The sequence below is a fragment of the Sturnira hondurensis genome, unplaced genomic scaffold (assembly GCF_014824575.4).
Source record: "Sturnira hondurensis isolate 20B ecotype Veracruz unplaced genomic scaffold, ASM1482457v3 Scaffold0007036, whole genome shotgun sequence".
Classification (NCBI taxonomy): Eukaryota; Metazoa; Chordata; class Mammalia; order Chiroptera; family Phyllostomidae; genus Sturnira; species Sturnira hondurensis.
This window is the reverse complement of record NW_028079667.1, coordinates 5,918,602-5,925,457: the sequence shown is the minus strand read 5'-3', so window position 1 is coordinate 5,925,457 and position 6,856 is coordinate 5,918,602.

Below are 6,856 nucleotides of genomic sequence, written 5' to 3'. Positions count from 1 at the left end.
GGGAAGCCAGATAAGGGCACATCCAATTCTGCCAGGCAGGCGGGCAGGCAGATATTTAAAGCGGAAATTGAAGAATGAAGCAGTTGGTCAGACAGTGAAGAGAAGTGGAATGAAGGAATTCCATTTCGAGAGAGCAAAATGGAGACATACCCACAAGGTCTCAGAGGCCTTGCAGCACTGGTTTCTGCCAGTCTCCCAGCATCACACTCCCCACATGTCGCCTTGCTTCCTGAGCTGCAGGCACTGAGCCTTCTCTTCTCCCTCTGGTGTGCCAAGTTCTTTCCCACTCATGCTTCCCACTCATCCAGTGACTGACTGCCCATCTAGCACTTCCTGTGGACCAGGCGCTGGGAGCAAAGTGGATACGACAGAAAAGGTCTCTGCTCCTCTGGATCTAACAGTCTGGTGGGAGAGACCAGAGAAGCAAATAGAAGATAAGTAAGAGAAATGAGAGAGAATTTCGCCTGAGGTTTGTGGTAAAGAAAATAAAACAATAATAGAAGGATGAAGGCAACTGCTTGAGAGTGGGCACTCACTGTCCTTCCTGTAAACAATTAATCCGTGAACTACCATATAATCCAGCAATTCCACTCATAGGTATACTCATATATAGCAAGTAAAGCGACAATAGGGGGTTATATAGCTATGTGCACAGCAGCCCAAGTGCCCATCAGTGGATGAACAGATGAAGGAGAAGTATGTACATGCACTGGGGTATTATTTAGCCTGAAAAAGGAAATCTTAACACATGCCACAACATGGATGAACCTTGAAGATTAGCATTTTGCTACTTGAAATAAGCCAGTTATAAAATAGCAAATACTGTATCATTCCACTTAGACACTTCCAGTGCTCAGACTCACAGGGAAAGGAAGTTGAATGGTGGCTGCTGGAGGTGAGGGGCTGGGGGAAGGGTGCAGCTTCAGTTGCACTGCAACGTGACTATCAGTGAACAGAACTGTTCAATGAAAAATGACACATTTCTAAGAGGAATCCAAAACCTGGAAACCGTTTAGCTGGAATATTTTAGGTTGGGTCTCTCATAAGGCTAAATTATACACTGAACTGTACACTGAAAAATGGTTGAAATGGCCAACGTTAAGTATATTTCACCACAATTACAAAAATAAGAATGGTATTATTTGCGACACATTCTATTGGCTGGAAGTGAGTGACTAGATCTAGCCCACACTCAAGGAAAGATGGATTAAATCCCACCTCCTGAGAGGGGGAACAAAGAGTTCCTGGACACATTTTGAAAACTACCACATCCTTTAAAAACTCCCGTTCCCAAATAGACATAATTGGTATAAAGAGAGAAAAATACACAAACTCCGTTCACAAAGTACTTGCCACAAACGACTTCAGTGGATGGACTTCATGGGAAGGCTGACCTTGGAAGGCAAAGGCAGGTATGTATTCTTAGGTTGGCACATAATGCTTAGCTTTTATTTATGTATACACATAGGACTTGATCGAAATCTTGTTTTCCTACAGAGAACAAAACACTGATAGAGGTCAGCACACATACAAAATATTCCATCCAAACTCAATGAGATATTATTCTTTTAGAAAGAAAACTTGATGTTTAATACTTTCAGGCCGAATATAAGTACCTAAGAGATAAGGCGTGTGGCAAAATGGCTGTAACGGATAAAGTCTACAAGGACTATCAAGTGCTACAAACCCCCAACAGATTTATGGCTTCGAACCAGCAAAAGAGCAGTTCAACTCAACTTGTCAACTAATTTTACCTTGATATTGTCAGGACGGGCCAGGTAGGATAAAATGCCGGCTGGACTACAACCCGAATGGCGGTTGGTCAACAATCAAAATGGCGGATAATAAAAATGGCGGCCAGACTACAATCCAGAAAAGATGGCTGACACCAAACCAGAGAGCCAAAAGGGCGGGCTTTGCCGAAACAGATATCCGCGTAGCAACCTGAGTCCAAGGAAAAAACCACCAATGATGTATTGCCGCTTTGTTCAGAGGGGACCAATCATCAGCTCCCATGGGGAGCCAATGAAACTAAAACTCCACCATTTTTCCTATTTGCACAGCAACTTCCCCGACCCCACTCTGCAGACCAGGGAACCTCTCCTGGGAGCATAAACCCCAATAAAGCTCTATATTGCCTAACTTTGTGGCTGATTAGCAATTCTTCCTCTGCGGAACCTAGAATACCTTTCAGATATAACTCAGAGCCTCATTATATGCCCATTGTGATACATTAGCATACAAAGTGACACACCTACGTCACCATGATTGGAAATGGGAAGCCCACAGAAAGGCACAGTGTGGCCAAGAACCCTCAGTGGGTCGCAGACCTTCAGAGCCCCGGCCCCCAGAACACCTGCGTCATCTCAAGGACTGCATTTAAGTTGTGACCACACAATGTTTGTAATCCACATTCTTGTACAATCGCTCGGGTATTTGGAGAACATAGTCGAGAGGCTTCTTAGTGGAGCCCCCTGTGATTTCTGTGCACTCACACCTGGGCCTTTCACGCACGGAGTGGCATGGAGTTGGTCACTGGCCTAGACGGTCCTAGGAAAGGTGTGGCTGATGATAAACACCGTCAGTAGACTCAACTGCCAGCTGTCTCACTAATGCCCTTAACATTTTGTGCCAGATTATAATCAACTAGAAAGCACTTAAAAGACAGCATCTCCACTTCTCTTCCCAGTCATGTGCTAACATACTGTGTCCTTTCAGTTTTTTTATTTTCTGTTTTTTTCTTATTTAATGTGCATGCTTTTAATAAGTTCTCTTAAGTACTTAATTTGGTCTGTATATAATGAGCATTTTATTTTTCTCTCTGATTATTCATTTGCGTCTTCTTACACCCCTTCTGATGAGAGACAAACCCATTTCTAATTTAATGTACCACACTACATAGGCTTTGTTGGTAATATACATGTTTTCCTTCCTCTTCCTTTTCTTTCCCCAGAGAATATTACAGAAGAGTTGTAGTTATTTCTCAATTTCAGACAGTTGTTTTCTGGGGAAACAAATCAGCAAGAGAATAAACTTTTTTTAGAAAAGGATCAGCACCTTCTCTCTCATCTTTTATTTATTTATTTTTATTTGTTACTTGACATGCTCGTGGTTAAACTTCCTTCAGGAGACAACAGAACTTTATCAAGGGAATTACATGTAAATTACAGCCACTTTTCACTGAGTGAGATTTCCGTGTATCAGGGGCTTTCTGCTATTGCATACTTTCCCCAGCCCATTTCTCCTCCACGGTTCCTCCCTTCCCCTTGCTTTCTCTAATGGGCTAAAGGAGTTCACTCTTTCTACCAGTGTTTGCACTGGGGGCAGGTACCAACAAAGGTTACCTCTACTGCTCAGTCATTGCCACAGTTTCTCTGCCTTCCTGCCCCTCCAGTATAAGCACAAGGGTGTGTAGTTTGGGAGATTTATTTCTTTTGTTTTTTGTTGGGGGGGCTGGGGACAGCTGGGAGATGTCATTTTATCTGAGGGAAATTTTCTTATGGGTATTTTTCACTTTCCTGCCAGTGAGAAAAAAACCAGAGTTAGATTAAGTAAAAACCAAAAAATTTTAAAATTACTGGCAATGAATTGGGGCTCAAATGACCAGGGTTGTTCCCTGACATCCCATATTGCTCAGCACATGCGAGATTTGTACTATGTAAGTTACCTAAGCACTCGGTCTCCAGGGTCACTTTCCCATATTGCTAAGCCTTCATTTCTTAAAAGTCATCATTTAAAATAATTACCCATTTAATTTTTTATTTTATTACATTAGTTCAATAATAACAACCAACAATCAGAAGGCTCTCAAAAATTGTACCACATCTAAGAGTTTTCTGTAAAAGTCTGTGTGCTATCGCTTTCAGTACAGTGAAGCAAATATTTAGATTTGTGTTTCTCCCAGAAAGTGGACTCTAAAATGGTGACAAGTGTGCAGGACATTTACGGAGTGCTCCTGTGTCTCACCTGAGAAAGGGCAGGAAGGGCAGGAGCCTGGGCTGGGCAGGTGTGAAGATGCCTAGGATGAAGTCTTCACAAAAGCTCCAGTTGCCCCGCAGAGAACTCTGCACCTGGGTGGTCCCATCTGAGCTAGTTGCTGGGGGTGGGCCACTCTGAAAAGGGTGCCTAGCCTTGGGCGAGGCACTTCTTTTCAGACGAGGTAATTCACAAGGAATGAATGGCTGAGAGCTGGCTGCTGGCAGCCCTCTCGCAGCTGGGGGACTAAGGTCTTCATGCCTGTAGGGGGCCCAGGTGGTGCACTACACAGTGCATGACAGTCGAGATGTCCTTTCGCAAGAACACACCACACTGTGAGTCTGAAACTGGAGAGTTCACAGAAACCTGTGATACATGTCCAGTAGACAGAAGCCCCTTGCCTGGGAGCTGGTCCATGGCTACCAAGCACGCTCTGACCTTAACCAGCAGAGAAAAAATGAGTAGAGGAGGAAAAACTTCATTATTCTGTCTCAGGAGGATGGCAACTCAGGTGACAACCCCACGTAAACGCCCCTGGGCCGGAGAAGGGTTGGGTGTTCAGCTGGGTCTCTGACAGACCTGCACTTATCCTTCCTCTATGTTCCTGCTCTCAAATTCAACCCAACAAATCCCTTCCCCATTCCAACATCCTGCTTCCTGTGTATTTGTGGTCACCTGAAATGTGACCCACGGTGAGGTGAGGAAGGGGTGACTTTTCTGGAAGGGTACCTTCCCCACTCCACGTCCCCCCCCCCACGTTTCCCCACCCCCCACCCCCTTCCAGGGAACTCTGAGCCCAGCGCCTTTCTGTGTGGGACTACTCTGAGCCCCCTCCATGCTCGGCAGGACCCCTGCAAGGAGTATTCTAATGCCTTTCCGGGGGAGAGGATGTTACAGGTGGGCACCACTGGCTGATATTCTGAAATGATTTGGTTTAAACTCACAAAGATAACTAAAAGAATAAGACAATTTTTCTTAACCATGAGAAATCACTCTTTTGTGTTAGGAAGAGAGAATGCATTCCTATTTCTCTTCAAAGTTTTCTTTCGGGGTTGAGCTTTGTAAAGAGGCATATGAGAGCAGATTATTGGTTCTGTGACTTGCTTATCTGTACAGAAGAGATGTTTACACTATACCTATTTGCAATTTTTGGCTTTAATACTGAGAAATAATATATCACAGACATTTCAGCATGACTAGAATAAATAGAGCTTTATGTGTGTACAGTGCAAAAATAGTGAACATGGGTGTGTAAGAAGGAGGTGGCATGAGTTCAGATTTTTTTGTACGTTCTTCGATAAGTAGAAAATTTAGAAGACCTGATATTTTGATGAAACAAAACACATAATGTTGAAATGAAGACTGTCTTCTATTTTAGAAATAATTTTAAAGTAATGAGAAAGAAAAATCTTGAAGCCAGGTGGTTAAAGACAAATACCATATGATCTCCCCTTTAACAGGAATCTAATGAACAAAACAAAGAAGCAAAATTTAACCAATAACACTGAAATAGAGAACAGGCTGACAGTGACTACGTTAGTGGCAAGTACATATTACACTAAATGATGTTCCAGGTTCTTCCCCAAAGCAACTGTTGCCTCTTACCTGGGTCACTGTGCACTGGGCAAAGGGCATACCTGGCTATTTCATGGGCTACTGAACACAGGGCCTGAGTTGGCATTCATACCGGGGTTACCCAGAGCCTCATCACGGTCCCTTGTTAGGGTGGGGGCATAGGGAGACCAGGGAATAAGTGGCAAATCCACACAGTATTGCTTTCCTGGTGTTCAACTGTGTCATAGGGACTGACATACTCAGCAGTTTGGGTAAGCCCCACCTGGCACTCTTGGCCTGTGAAATAATAACTGTCATGATGGGGAAGGTCACAGGAAAGTCTTTGAAATGTGTCCTAAACCCCTGGTCAGGATACCCAGACAAATACAACATAGCATCTACGGAAGGTGCAGAGGTTGGTGTCCCTTAAGGACCTTGAGCCTCTAGCTGTGCCGGCTCCTCTCACACCCACAGTTGACTTGCTAGGCTGGCCCCACGGCTGCAGATGGATCCTGGAGAATGAGTGTGGACTGTGCCAAGCTCAACCCAATAGCCCCCACTGTGGCTGCTAGGCTGGGCAGGGAATCCTTGCTAGAGAAGATTAAAATGGTTTCAGGTACATGTTATGCGGCCACTGATTCAGCAAAGGCCTATTTTCTATCCCAGTAAGAACAGAGGATCTGAAATGGTTTGCAATCACATGGACTCGGCAACACACAGAGTTTTTCCCTAGGCTAATTTAACTCACCCACTGGTTGTCATCACAGAATCAGAAGTGACCTGCTCACCTGGACATGGTGGAGAACATAGCACGGATCTGTTACATTGATGGTGCCTTCTCACTGGACGGGATGAGCAGGAGGTGCCAGGGCAGGAGGCCTTGGTAACCCATGTGTCCACAGGGTAGGAGATCGTCTTTATGGAGATTCATGGACCTGTGAGTTTGGGGTGTCCAGGGGTTGGGGTGAACCAGGACATCCTGTAGAGATTGAAAGACAGATTCTGTGCAGTCACAAACCACCCACTCTTCCCAAATTAGTTCCCCAACTTTATCATTAAAAAGACCCAGGAAAGTTGTGTTCGGCGTAGATTGTAATTGCAGAATGCCTCGATTCAAACACTGGCCAGGTTTTCACATTCCCTGGCCTGGCAGCTCAAAGAGACCAGAGGCCCCGTTGCAGCAGCCACAGAAGCTCTTTGGTCCTCTGACCAGGCTGTTAGTGGACAACCCCACCTGCCGAGCTGGCGGCTTCCTTTGCTTTACTCTGCAGGGCAGTCAGAGCCACCGGCCCACTCTCCGTGCTCTCAGGCTTAGTTTCAGTCAGTC